The sequence below is a fragment of the Mustela nivalis genome (assembly GCF_964662115.1).
Source record: "Mustela nivalis genome assembly, chromosome: 3".
Taxonomy (NCBI): Eukaryota; Metazoa; Chordata; class Mammalia; order Carnivora; family Mustelidae; genus Mustela; species Mustela nivalis.
This window is the reverse complement of record NC_139022.1, coordinates 75967056-75982627: the sequence shown is the minus strand read 5'-3', so window position 1 is coordinate 75982627 and position 15572 is coordinate 75967056.

Here is a 15572-nt window from a genome sequence, read left to right as displayed (position 1 = left end):
CAGAGCTTGTGTATGGCAAAGACTACACAAGGCACTAGTTCTGCTTCACTAATCAAGACATAAAGGGAAACAGAGACCCAAAAGTTAAGGCTAATAATTGCAAATTGCCTGTAGATCCAGAAGGCAGACTCGAAATGGGAGAATGGACACGTGTAGCCAACAAGGAGCACGTGGAGTGGCTTATTTGGCTAGTCCTGCACCTGGAGAAACTTAAGTAGGGGTAGTGATCCCCAATGTCTTCCCTACCTTTCTTCCACAGTCACAGAGCCCTCAATTTCATCTAGAACACAGATGTCCAGAGTAAGACCCCATTTCCCCGATTTCCTTGTAGTTGGGTATGGTCATATAACTAAGTTCTGGCCAATAGCATATAAGCCAAAAAAAAAAAAAAAAAAAAATCATAGTAGCGTCTGTCTACTGCGTGCTCTCTCTCCTTCCCTTCCTAGGGTTCCTTCACCTCCCAAATAAACAAGTTGTACTCAAGGTCTGCTTCTAGAGAAGCCAATGAGAAGTAAACTTCCCTCAACACTAGCCCGTGCAGATTTTACTGAATCCAGTCAGAGAAGGTACACGGATACCCCGTGCCCATAAGCAAGCACGCGTGTGCATGCACAAACACTCACACCCACATAACTTCTCTCTGGACCAACCATCCCAAAGACATCCATATTGCTCAGCCACTTGGCTGGGCTTTACGGCCCCTCCACGAATAGCCCAGAAGACAAGTGAAATGAACGCCGGAACAGTGGAGGAACAGCAGTACTGGAGCTCTCCAACTTTTTAACCCTACCCACCATCCACACCATCCACCACGACTCCCAGGCTGCAGACCTTGGTAAGCACTCATTAGATCTCTGTTCATCAGATGAGAAACTGGATCAGGCAGCCTCTGCTCCACAAAGCTCCACCCCAATCCCCTGCTGTATTCTCTCTCTGGGCACCAAGGATGATTTCCCCCACCCCTACCCTCTCTGTACACAATGGTGCAGAATCTGCACTTGGTCTTTCGATCTATTCTTCTGCATCTTCAAGACAGCCTGCCAGAAATATGCTCCTCCAACAGCCTGCTTGTTCACAAATACATTTCCATTTCAGCAAGCGCAGCTGTCACTCCTGCTGGAGGGGGCCCGCTGGCTCATTGAGGTCTGCAGTCTCACCCCTGCCACCTGCCCAAAGGGAAAATTTAATTCAGAAACTTAAGAGCACCTAATTCAACCACCCTTCTAATCAAAAGATCCTCTCAAAAGCCTCCCTGACAGCTGCCATCCAATTATTTTGGGAACGCTCCAAATAACAGGGAATCCAGTATTACAGGCTACAGCCAATCCGATGGCTGGAAGGTTCTGATTAATAATAATTTTTAAGGAGAGACATTTATTAAACATTTACTATGTGCCAGGCACTATGATAAGTGCTTTAAGTGCAAACTCACTTCGTCCCAACCACCCCATGAAAGAGCTGCTGTTTATCCCCTGCTGTCACAGCACAGAGAAGGAAAGAGCTTGCCCAAGATGACAGAGCTGACAAGTAGCAGAATGAGATTTCAAACCCAGGAAGTGTGGCTCCAGAGTCTTCCTGTATTGCCGTTTTCTTGACTGGGGGCAGAAATCTCTCACCATATAACTTACCTTTTTTAGGTTCATATCCCTGTGAGATGGTGATGCTATCCAAGGATCTGCCCCTTGGTAATGTGCATATGGACCTAAAATTTTGCATATTATTTCAGGGAGCCAACCCACTCCAACCCATCACATCCAGGTTAAAAGCTTCTGCCAAATCCCTATCAAAATTCCAATGGCATTTTCACTGAAGCAGAAAAAAACACTCCGAAACCAAAGAAGGCCCCAAAGAGTCAAAGAAATCCTCAAAAAGAAGAACAAAGCAGGAGGCATCACACTTCCTGATTCCAAGCTGTACCACACAGCTGTAGCCATTAAAACACTATGATACCGGCATCAAAACAGATGAACCGATGGAACAAAATCTAGAGCTGAAAAGTAAACCCAAGCATACACTGTCAACTAAGACTGGACATGGGAGCTAAATATACTCCACGGAGTAAGGACAGTCTCGTCAGTAAATGGTGCTGGGATCATTTCTGTCACTTACAGGCTTCCCAGGCCCTGGTGTGTTGTTATAGCAGCCTGGAAGGACGAAGGCGATGTGCACCCACGGAACAAGAACAAAATTCTGTATCTAGGGAAGAACAGGAATAATTAGGAAACAGAAAAAGAGCTCTTGCGAATTAGAATTATGAGAGCTAAAATAAATTCAACAGAAACGCTGAAAGATTAAAAAAAGGAACCATCCAGTCAAGGCAAGGAAATAAAGAGGTAGAAATGGAAGAGAAAAGATGACCAGTCTGGAAGGCTCGATACCTACCTAGTAGGATTCCCGAAGGTCAGGGACAGCTGTCAGGACAGAATGTCGTTGGCTAAGCCAAAGGCATGAGCTCCATCGGCAGCTGGGTAGGGAGGTGAGGAGCTGGCCCCTTTAGGTTCGAGAGGACAAGGGTGCGGCCTCAAAGGTGACTACACACAGGAATATGGTCCCCCAAAAGGTAGTAGGTGCTCTTACGAGTGAGGGGGAGCTGATGGATGGCCAGAAACTACAAATGCCACCATTCAGGGACACATGCTGACTCTTAGGAAGCAAACATTCTTCTCTAACTACTGATAGAACACCTTAAACAGGATCTTAGCATCCTATCGATGAAATCTACCCCCCTCAGACCTCATGTGCACCATCATAGGTAAGACTTCACGTGTATGTCCTACCGGCCAGTTGCCTCACCTGGGCTCTCTCATGAAAGTTTGCAACAAAGCAGCTATATACATTCTTAATATCCCCATTTTACAAACGAAGGAATTACCGCCCAGAAAGGTTAGGAAATAAATTCACACTCGGGGCGCCTCTCTGGCTTTGAGGGTAGAGCACAAGACTCTTGATTTCAGGGTCGTGAGTTCAAGCTCCACGCTCAGCATGGAGACCACTTCAAAAAATTTTTTAGTTAAATTTTAAAAACCAAGTTCAGCCAGCTAATGACGAAAGCCAGAGTTTGGGCCAACTTCTCATGACCATGGAGCTCGCTCCCTTACGCATCCACAGGACTTTATATGCCTCTTCCAGGGCTCTCCAAGATCCAGAGGTCCCACGGTATTCAGGACCCCACAGGGATTACTGGTGGGTCGCTAAACAGCCACAACCTTACCAGAGCCAGGCACCAGAGGCATACAGCTCAGCACCTTGGCTCAGGGAGACGCTGGGATCCCCAGTCACCCACAGGAGGGCCAAAAGTCCTCCCCATCCCTTTTAAAAGTTGACATGTAGGGACGCCTGGGTGGCTCAGTTGGTTAAGCAGCTGCCTTCGGCTCAGGTCATGATCCCAGCGTCCTGGGATCGAGTCCCACATCGGGCTCCTTGCTCAGCAGGGAGCCTGCTTCTCCCTCTGCCTCTGCCTGCCATTCTGTCTGCCTGTGCTCGCTCTCTCCTTCTCTCTCCCTCTGATAAATAAATAACAAATCTTTAAAAAAAAATTGACATGTAACATTAATTTCAGGTGTACAACATGATTTGATATTTGTGTTTGTTGCAAAACTATCACCATAGTAAGTCTAGTGACCATCTGCCACCAGTTGGACATTCATTTTTTTGGAATGAGAATTTTTAAGATCAACTCTTAGCAACTTTCAAATTTATAATACAGTATTAAAAACTATAGTCACAATGGTGTACCACCTGTCCCCGGGACTTATAACAAAGCGTGTTCCTTTGGACCCCCGTCACCCATTCTGCCCATCACCTACCCTTGGCAGCCACCCCTCTTACCTTCCTCTTCCCACATCTCCCTCAGGGGCTGCGGGGTGTTTGCTCAGAGTACAGAACAGTAACCTCTACTCTCTCCCTGCTGGGAAGCCAGGCAAAGCAGAAGCTTGGGTGGTTTTGAGAGCTTCCAAACCCTGCTTCCCCCTTGCCCTTCTGCTTGATTCTATTGGGCCCACTTGGATAATCCCTAGTATTTATTTTAGGTCCACTGATTAGTAACTTCAGTTCCACCTGCAAAGTCCCTCCTCAGCTGTACTACATTGGTGTTTGATTTGAGTAACAGGGCCAGAGAACGGTGTGGGGGGAGGGGAAGGGCTCGCAGAAATTTCAAGGGCCACATACACCCCCGTGGGAAGGCATCCCTGAGATGTGCCCGCAGCAGCCCGGAGAGCTGCTGAGACAGTGCTTGCCCCTTTAGCCCACCGTCACCGGCACATGAGGCACCCTTTCAAGGTCATGGTCTTCTGAAGGCTGAAGCCTCACTTTCTGACTCCGGCTCTCTTGGGAAGGCATTAGCTCTGCTCCGAAACACACTGGGACGGGACCTCTAGAGGCCGTGGTGTCACCTCTCCCTCAACACACCACACAAGCCATTTCCTCCCTGAGGGCTCCCAGGGCTCGTCCAGTTTGCAAGACGCAGGACATCCCCCAGTCCCCCATATAGGAACCACTGTTTCTGTCCCATCATCGATTTTTCCTCTTCCTCCCAGCCCCACCCCCCCCGCCCCGCCTCATCATCAAAGACAACAAATACCATGTCCCAGATACTTGGGCTAGATCCAGAGTCCTGTCTGTCCTGGAGCTGCTTTAGGCTTTTAGAATCTGATCCTGTTTTCCTCCCCATCAACATTCCTCACCTGAGGCAAAGCGCCTGGTAATCAGCTGCTTTCCGGTTTAAGTCTGTGTGTACGGGGAAGTGGGAGGGGCAAAGCAAAGCAACGGAGTTTTCCTGCCACTCTCCTGACGTGGGCTCTTCTTTAGAATGCCCTTGGCACTGGGTCCATCACAGGACAACCTTGGACACCGAGTTGGAGCCAGAACCCCCCTTCCATGGGCTTCACCTTTAAGCATGGGGCAAGGAGTGGCTGCAGGCAGCTTTAAGGCCTGCACCTGACCAGGGAGACTTCTCTGTTCGCTGTTCGGGCCCAATTCAGAACTCACCTCTCTATGTGGCCTCTCCTTCCCTCCCTGGGGATTCTCCCATTTGCTGTCTGATGTCCTTTCAAGGAGGTGGTGACATACTTGTTCTTCAGGATCAGACTGCCAGGTCAAAGGGAGAGAGCACGTCAGAGGAGCCTGTCGCCGGGATGAATGAATCAGGCACAGCTTTCCCCGGGCCCCACCTGGAAAGGAACACATTAAGGCTCAGCTTCCCATCCTAACCATGCCAGAAGGTCCACAAGCAGAAGGGGAACACAGGAGGGAGGAAAATCCTTCAGATCACATAGTTGCATTGATCTTCTGACTAGCCCTGGGCAAGGGCGAGTGGAATCTTTAAAGGAACCTAATCTTGATCCTTTTCCTCAGGAAGCTTACGACCATTGAGGAGAAACACGATTCTCACATAAATGAATAAGACCAGGGGACCTGGGTGGCTCAATTGGTTAAGTGTCTACCTTCAGCTCAGATTACGATCCCGGGATCCTGGGATCAGGTTCTGCATTGGGCTCCCTGCTCAGTGAGGAGTCTGCCTCTCCCTTTCTCTCTCAAGTAAATAAATGCAATCTTTAACATAACAAAAATAAAAAATACGTGAATGAGACCAGACACCGAGGGGGGCGGACCAAGTTCTCACACAAGCCAAGTCTGTGCAGTAAAAAGCAAGCTGGGCAAATTGGAAGGGGGCCGCTGGGGCCGCTGGGGCCGCTGGGGCAGGGTGAGGCAGGAGTTTCTACAGGCGGTCTGTTAGTTTGCTGGGGCTGCTGGAACAAAGCTCTGCAAACCGAGGGGTTTAAACAATGGATATTTATTGTCTCACGGTTCCAGAGAACTAGTCTTAGAAATTAAGGTTTCTTCTGAGGACCAGAAGGGACGATCTGTCCAGACCTCTCTCCTCAGTTGTTGATGGCCATCTTCTCCTTGTGTCTCTTTACATCGTTGTCCCCCTGTGCCTATCTGTGTCCAGATGTCCTGTTTTTAACCAGAACACCAGTCATATTGGTTCAGGGCCCAGCCTAGTGATCACGCTTTGTTGGTGAGCTTTGCAAAGACCAAGACCCTATTTCCAGGGTTCATATTATGATGTGCTGGAGGTTAGGACTCCAACATGATTTTTAGGGGACACGATTCAACTCAAAACAGGTGGCTTCAGGGAGGAAAGGAGGCTTGAAAGACAAAATTTGCCCATTGGAAGGGGCAGGTTCCTAGGCACAGACAGGCACTGGGGGTCTTGCACTGTGTAATTACTGAATTAATTCTAGGATTTGGAACTATAGGAACATTGTCAGGGCCAAAAGATACCACATTGCACAGGCCTTCTGTAAGCATGCCCCACATATGGGTAGTGGGGCATGCAAATTAATGGGTAATCCCTTCCTGTCCCTCACAGAGTCATGGTCCCTGAGGAGACTGCATCCAGCCATAGGCATCAGCTAAAGCCAACTCCCCAAGGTTTCCCACCAAAGGGGAAAACTGCTGAGATGTACATGAGGACCCTAATGGACACTGGTTCAGAGGGCAGCAAGCAGCCAGAGTAGGCTAAGAGGGCAGTGTCCTCACTACACATGAAAACATAGGAAAACCCCCTCTCCTACCTGTTTGGATGACTTACGGGTCCAGGACACAGGGTAGAGGAAGGAGAGCCACTGAACCTGCACCTGACATGCACGAAGGGGCTTTGTTTGACTTTTGGTGCCATTTCCAAATGTCTTTGTTATAAGCAGAGTCGTGTCCTCCAAAAATCAAATGTTGAGGTTCCTAACTCCCCAGGACTTCAGAATGTAGCAGTATTTGGAGATAGGGTTTTTAAAGAAGCAATTAGGTTAAAATGAGGTTATTAGAGTAAGCCCTGATCCAACATGATTGGTGTCCTTATTAGGGACAATGGGACACAGAAAGAAAACCATGGGATGACATGGGAACAGACAGAAATCTACAAGCCAAAGAAAGAGGCTCAGAAGAAACCAACCCTGGGGACGGCTGGACTGCAGACTTCCGGCCTCCTGATCTGGGAGATGATTTCTATTGTTTAAGCCACATGTCTGTGGTACTTCATTAATGTAGCTCTAGCAAACAAATACGTTAAATCAAGATTCACATCCTGTGTATTTTTAAACACTAATTCTTAAGTGTAAATATTAGAAGACTGTCACATTTTCATCTGTTCTGACTTTTTTTTTTTTTAAGGAGGCTCCAACACCAGACTTGAACTCACCACCCTGAGATCAAGACCTGAGTTGAGATGAAGAGTCCCCCACCTACCCAACTGAGCCACCCCAGTGCCCCAGCATTTCTGCATTTTCAATACACTGGAAACTACGACCAGCCCTCACAAATCAAAGTGGCTCGGATCTCTGGGTACCTCTGAGTAGCCCCCGTGCAGTGCCTAGGCTGCAAAGAGACGATCAAGCAGCCCACTGCTGGCTCTCTGGAAATGGGGAAGGTTGGTGTGCCTGCACGCGGCCGGCATATCTGGCCCCAGAGCCAGCTGGCACCACTGGACCGCACTTTCTCGGTAGGCTGGCAACATCCCAGCCCCCCTTCCCCCAACCCCCACAGAACCATCTGGAAAATGAAAATAATACCGTCTGCTTCCTACCAAGCTCCAGGGACTCTGCGAGGGACGGGGAGAGATTACCGACTAAGCCCCCACATTCCTAGAGAAGCTTGTCCTGGAACAGGCTGTTGTCTGACCTTCTTTAAACAGCAGAAGGTGCTGGTCGGAGCGCTCTCCAGCTGCCCTGGGCTCAGGAGCCCCACCGCCTCTAGCCCACGTGACTGAAGGTGAGGCTACCCACGGGCGCCAGCCCCTCTGAGGGGTCCTCGCCTCCCACTCCCATGCAGAGTGAGGCCAACTCCGGCCACCTGGGGATTGTGAGACTGCAGACTCCAAGCTTCTTCTGCCCTTCGCCCTCATGATGCAGATCTTAACGGTCAGGGTGGGAAAGAGCTAGACAATACAGCAGGAGGGAAGTGGAGTCTCGGATGTGTTTTGGCAGAAACCCCGACTCCCAGGCCAGCAGCCTGATGGTTGTTGTGAGAAAGTGTGCTGCTCTCCCCGGAGGCTCAGAGGGGGTGCAGATCCGCCTGGGCTTTTGCCCAGGCCCGTTTCCTCCCACTTCCAGGTGGGCAAGCAGCCCCAGAGTCAGGGCAGTGTTTTCACTGGCTTTCCATCGGGCACCAGCAATTAATTTGTAAATTAGAGCTCTGGAAATCCATAGGTGGGCACAGCTCAGTTTTAGAGTGTCCCTGAGAAACAACGCAGCCCCTCTCCAGATGGGCCTCTCTCTGCACCTTTCCTCCCTCCAGGGAGGCCTGGCCCAGGCCCCAGGGAAGATTCGTTCTGGTGAATTGCACTTTTCCTGGCAGGGTTTCCAGGCTCATGAAATTTGTCTCTTGCCAAAGGCAGAGGATCAGCTGGCAACAGCACGGGCTCCAGCGAATCAGGTGTAATCATTTTTTAATGACACATTCTTCCCCCTAATTATCAAAATCGTGCAACTCACTTCGCGTAATTAGAAAATGTTGAAAAGTATAAAGAAGGAAACGAGCCTGCGGTTCTAGAACTGGAAAATAACCCGTTTTAGCATTTTGAAAAATGTTCTTCAAATCTTGCATATGCTTAAGTGTAATTGGTATACGGCTCCGCACTGGGCTCCCCACGGTCTTTGAAAACATGATTTTCGACAGCTGTGGAATATTTTCCTAAATAGACCCTGAGCCACTTGAGGCCAGGACTTGTTCCTTTTCATATTCCTGCAATTTGACAAACAGTAGGTGCTTGACAAAATTGTGGTGAATAAATGGAAGTTTCCTGAGTTTATGGTTTACTGCAAAAAAGATGATCCGTTTTTGCTAATTTCAATCTCAGTTGAATCTCTGAAGGCTAGTGTAGGAGTATACAAAAAACTATACGTAGAGGTCGAGTGCAGTTACCCTCTGCAAGCAAGCCATCTAGAACGTTTCTAGGGCTCTTCAACAAGCCTCAGGGGGACCGCTGCCTCTGCTGACAAATGGGGAAAATTCTAGAAAGGAAGGGAATCTTTGTTTGGGGTACGTAATAGATTGGTCACAAAGTTAATTCAGCATTGAAATGGACAGAAGACGTCAATTCCAACAAATGTAAAAGAAATCAACCGTCTGGCCTCATCTGGGAAACCCATGCTGGGGAAGAATGGGGCAGATGGACTAGTGTGGGGCAGAGCAGAAAGCCTCCCGTTGGCTGCGGCAGTGTAAAATCGGACCCCTTACCTTTGGCCCCCCTGGCATTCCATCTTGTCTCTCCCCTTCCTGCACAAGCAAGCTATATTAGATTTCCTTTACAGATTCTAAAACCAAGCTTTCCTGTTAGAGTCAGGGCCCAAGACTTTCCGCTGCCTCTTGCCCTGGGGATATTTGACCTGGGCCTTAAGTCCTATAACATTGTTTTCTGGGAAAGAAATAGAAATGAAAATCTAGCTTTGTGTCCCCTCTTCTCACTGACAGAGGTGGGACAGGCCAAGTCAGTCCAGGCCATTTCGAACCTTGTAGGAAATGTCAGTGCTTATTCCCTCCTTCCTTCTCTGGGACGTGGGAGGCCCATCTCCATGCTCTGTGGCTGAGGAGGGGTGAGGCAGGGAGTGCCCACCTGCTTTCTCCCCCACTGTGGGCAGAAGCTGAGAAGCTGGTGGCTTACCTCTAAGAGGATGTCATACGTTCCTCCAGTGGCCTGGAAGTAGCCTGAGCTCAGCCAGCATGCCAACCCATGCCAGCCCACTGACTCATTAGCAGCCCTCCACGGAGCCAGTCCTGGCCTGGCCTGGAGGGGAGGCTGTATACAGGAGGATGAAGGCTTGCAGAGACCATTTTTCATTCCACTCCCTGGCTCTGGCCACCGGAAGTCATGGAGCCCAGAACAACATAACTAAGCACGTGCCAGAGAAATGACCCACAGTGAAAATGGTGCAGGGGCCGCTTAATCTAAGATGTGGGGGTAAGATAGACCTGAGTTTCCGGGGTCACTCTTCCCTGACTCGCCATCCCACCACAGAGTAGATAGGACCTGAGCCTCAGTTTCCTCATTTGTACCCTAGGCTACTAGCGGCACCTCCCCGGGAACTGGTGGGGGGCTTAAGTGAAGTGTGCCCGGACAGCACTGCGCCTGGGGCCCAGCACATATGCAGCACTCAACAATATTAGAAACGACGAAGGCAATGATGAAAATATCATAAGTGTGACACCACCAAAAGGAAGGGGCAGATGCTGACGGATGATTACAGTAGGCACCCTGACTCCCCAGTCTGCAATCTTTCTCTGATTTTCAGGGCTTTTTTTTTTTCCAGTCTGCGAGCACACGGCATTTCCATCAGCCCTGAATGCTCACTGGTGTTTTCACTTGAAGCAAATAGGCTGTATTAGTTTCCTGTGGTTGCTGGGGGAAAAAACACGTCAACACAGGAGTTATACTCTCCCAGTTCTGGAAGCCAGGCGTCTGAAATCTAGGTGTGCTCTGAGGCATCTACCCCAGGGAGCTTGCTAATGCAGGTTCCTGCCCTGCCCCCTGGACTGGCGCAGGAAGCTTGAGCCAAGTGGAGATAAGAACTAACCATTTCAAACAGGTGCCTTAGGTCGTTCCCATGCACTTGGACAAAACCAGCCATGACAAAGAAATTATAATCCAACCAACCTGTCCGTAGCCATGGGCTCAGTCTCCAAACTTTCTAAGATCCTATATGTCAGACTGGAAAGAGTAAGAAGTTGGGAGTCCAGCAGCATTGAGTTCCAAACTGAGGTCCTCCACTTAATAGCTGTGGCACCTTTGGCAAAATGCTTGATGTCTCTGGATCTCAGCCTCCAGTTCCGGAGAGTGGGAATAATACACCTCTCGTGATTGTAGTGTTAACTAAATGGCGATTACGTAGAATGCCAGCAGTAGGTTGAGGCAGAGACTGCCGCCCTTCACTAACTCATTCCCTCCTCTTCGCTGATACACAGCTAAGCTTTGTCTCCAAACACCCGGGATAGTTAGATATGACCACTTGGCCAGCGCTCGCCAAGGAAATGACTGTTGTGTGTTTGTGCTGGACAAAGGCTTAAGGAACAGTGCACCTACTCCATGTTTTCTTCCATCTCACACTAACTGGAGGTAGACGACAGGCCCTAGGAAAGAGGGGAGCAACAGTTACACAAGGAGCCTGGGTCTCTGAACTGCTAGACAGTGGAAAGCTACCACCACCAAGAAATCCCGCCCGGTATTTTTTTGCAAATGAGTATGAAGCCTGTAAACTTTGAGAATCTATTTTTCTTTTTATTTATTTATTTATTTATTTATGAGCACGAGAGAGAGAGAGAGAAAGAGAGAGAGAGAAAATGAGAGAGAGAGAGCGCAAGTGCCCAAGCGCAGTGGGGTGGGGAAGGGCAGAGGGAAAAGACTCCCAAAGAGACTCCATGCTGAGTGAATAGCCTGACGTGGAGCTTGATTTTATGGCCCTGATATCACAACCTGAGCCAAAACCAAGTCCCCAGGAAATGTTTATCTTCTTTCTGCAGCTCCAAATTACAATTACAAATTACCTAAAACTAGTGAAAGAGTTTAATTCTACTCAAAATACCTTTATAGGATAGAACATGATCTCTTTGTGGTAGGCAGAACTCAAAGATGGCCTCTCTGAGATTCTTATCCACTGGTTATTCAATCAACAGAACACAGATCTAGGTACTTCTGTGAGGGAATTCTTTAGATGTAATTAAAGGTCCAAAACAAGTGACCTCAAAATGAGATTATATCAAGGGACTGATTCAGTCATGGGGAGGGGCACCTGGGAGGTGCAGTTAGTTAGGACTCCCAGCTCAGTTCATGATCTCAGGGTCATGATCTCAGATTCTGGAGATCAAGCCCTGCCTCAGGCTCCCTGCTCAGTGGAGAATCTGCTGAAGTTTCTCTTTCTCTCTTTCCCTCTCCCTCTGCTCCTTGCCACTGTACTCTCTGTCTCTAAAATAAACAAATCTTTAAAATACAAAATAAACAGGGTGCCTGGGTGAAATAGTCTGTTAAGCATCCTACTCTTGGTTTCAACTCAGGTTGTGATCTCAAGGTTGTGAGATGGAGCTCCAGGCTGGGCTCCATGCTCAGCACAGAGTCTGCTTGAGACTCTCTCTCCCTCTGTCCCTCCCTGCTCTTCCCCCTACATCACTCCCACACCCCTGCACTCTCTCTAAAATAAATCTTAAAAACAAAACCAACAAAAAAAGAAGGGAAAGTCAGAGAGATTCAACCGTGAGAAGGATCCATGTGCCCTTGCTGCTTTGAAGATAGAAGGCTATGTGAGGAGCACCTGAGGGCAGCCCCTGGCTGGCAGCCAGCAAGGAAACAAGTCCTTCAGACCTACAGCCACAAAGAATTGGATCCTGCCAATTACTTGAGAGAAGATTCTTTCCAGAGCCCAAGATAAGAGCTCTGTCTAGCCAACATCTTGATTTCCAACTTTGTGATACCCTCAGCCTAGAACTTAGCCAGGCCCACCCAGAGAGTTCTGACCTTCAGAACTATGAACTAATTTGTGTTGTGTGAAGCTGCTAAGTTTGTGGTAATTTGTTACAACAACAAAAGAAAAATAATTTATTCTCTAAACGCAGCAGTAGTAAGTTAGAGGAGTTGCTATCCAAGTACCCTCTTAGATTCCCACTTGCTCAGTTCCTAGTGCTTGGTTGTATATTCGGGAGCTCCTTGCCCTATAGCACTTGTGATCTGGTGGGAACACACTCTGGATGTTAGCTGGACCTTTATGAGCAGAGATAATCCACTGCCCACGTCACCAGTCCTTAGATCCAAAATTTACAAGTGGGACTGCTGTCAAGAAAGAAAAGTTGGGCAAAGCGATTTCAAAGCCCACTGTGCTCACCTTCAAGTAATGGTAGTTGAGTCCCCTACTATGAAGCAAGTTCTGGAGAGCCTTTGCCTGTTCCCACTTAGCTTGTCTTCATCTATTTCCACCATGTTTATTTTTCAAGTAGATTTAGGGCTCTGAGATAAAGTAACATATTAGGTGTTTTTAGTAGTTTTAGAAATTATTCACAGTAATTCCAATAATAAAAGGAAAATTTCATATAAGGAGGCTACAGGAATGGGTGGTGGAAACTCAAAGTCAGGAAAACATGTGGGTAAGATCCTAGAACCAGAATCTGGAAAAGTGACCAGAGCTCTCTCATTATCTTGTATCTTGTCTCAGAAATCTTTATCTTATCTTATGACAGATAGCCTTCTTTCCTACATCTCTGGTCCATAGGACCAAAAAAAAAAAAAAAAAAAAAAAATAATGTGACCATGGAATGGCCTGTATTTAATGGTGATTATCTGGCCACTGGCAGGGAGATAGCTCTTCCTCCCCAACACCCTATCCTGATTTCAAATTTCAGGGGAAGGGACACAAACTGGACCACCTTGGTCCAAGTGCCATTCTAGATTAATTCACCAACTAAGTCGCCAACCCCCTAACCTGGGTGGTAAGTGGCTGTGGGCTGTCTTACTTATGAATGTGGCAACTCAGCCTATCTCTATAACCCTTTGGAAGGAAGGGTTGGGGAGGGGACAATTCCTAGAGAAAATGTAGAGGGGAAGACAAGGCAAAGGGGATTCACCCCATTCCTGATAGTGTGGTGAGATAGTAGTTACATGGCACCAGACTCTGTGCCTCCCACTATCTCAGTATCAATAACCAACATGCTATAGTCACACTTCCTTGTGAAGCCATTCACCCATCCATTCATTTAACAAAGAGCAACTACACATCCCGACATTACACTAGGTACTTGGTACACACAATGGTGGAAAAAAATAGGATATTCTATCCTCTTGGAGAAGGCAATACTACCACATAAATGGAAAAATTACAGTACTATAAGAAAAAAATATATTAAACTTAGTCTAAAACCCACATCAGATCAAGGGTTGGGCTGAGGAGGTTGTCAAGAAATCTTCCTAAAGAACATGATACCTGAAAGGAATCTTGAAAATCAGTGAGACTGGTAGAGATAGGGATAGGAAGAGTGTTCCAGGCAGCAGCAAATCTCATTGCCATGGAGGAGCATTTGGGGAAACCAAAAAGTAGTACAGAAAATTGACATGAAGTGTATGGGGGTGAGAGTATTGGGAAATAGACTAGAAAGGTAAATAGAGACTAGATCTGAAGGCACTTGGAAACCATAAGCACATGATGATGGCAATGGGCTTCCTACAAAGGCATGAACTAAGTAACTTGAGTTAATTTCTTGAAAGGTCACCATGGCTTCTAATGGACTGGGAGTATCCGAAAATGGAAAGACACAGGTGGGCAGTTGTTCCAACAACTGGTGACTAAAGGTGGCCAAGGTGAACTAAGACAGCGACTTTGGAGATGGCAAAGAGCAAAGTGATTCAAGAAATGTCATTGCATGGGTCTAGAAAAGGCCATACAGTAGGTGGGGTGGTGAGAAAAAGATAAATAAAGTTTACTTGAAATAGTGGGAAAAAGACTGAGACTCATTCTATCAACATTTACTCAGCAGATTCACAAGGCTGAATCATGAACATTCCTGCAAACCTAAAGTTTGAGCTTATCTGAGCAAGGAGGAGCTTATGAGTTACCTGTCCATGTGGTCGTCTGGGTTTTCTTGTCTCCACAGGACAAACAGGAAGAGAACCTTTCAGGATCATTATTACAAAAATTCAGTCAAATACAATGCAAAGCCAAAATGGTGGGGTGGAGGAGAACTGAAAATTTGATTGAGTTTCAACCCCCACGTAGAACTGGGACAAAAATGACCAACTAGGCAGAGACCCAACTTGGATTATAAAAAGCTAATTCATCAGTAAGATCGGTACTGACTCTAAAAACAGAAGTAAATGAAGAGTCAGTTAAGCACAAAAGTTTTTGCTGTGATGTTATGCAGGAAGATCCAAACTGCACTAAATATGAAATTCCCTGCCAAGGAGAAATATCATCTTCCCTGATGGCAAAAGTCAGAATCTCATGACATCAGCCAGATAACCACAAAAGAATGAATCTTGTAATACAAGATGTCCGTAAGCCATCATGAGACTATGCTCTCCCCACTAACTAACCAACATTCATCATTCACTGATTCTTTTACTTAACAAACACATTCCATTTCATACCCATGGTTTTATTATGCTGACGGGTAAAATAGTGATCTACCTAAAATGTAAGCTTTCCAACCAGCATTTTTTCCTTCAATGTTGTGACATGTATCTTTCTATTTTTTTTGTGTGTGTGTGTGACATGTATCTTTCTAAAACGGCTGTACACATACCACTCTTTCTGTATTAAAACCAACAAAGAGTTATCTACTGCCTTTTTCTCCAAATAAAATTTATAAATTTTAACCTGGCTACTAAAGGAATTTTTAATTAAAAACTTTAATTTAAAATGTTTAATCTGACCACAGTACCTGGCTATATTCATTGTAGAAATTTCCAAAGAAGAATATTAAAAGCATAAATTCGAATACTCAGAAGCAATCAAGTCTATAAATTAGCACATATTGACAATATAGGTGACAGAGAAAAAAAGGAAACTGTAAGAAAAATGTTAAAATCTCCTTATTCCATATTA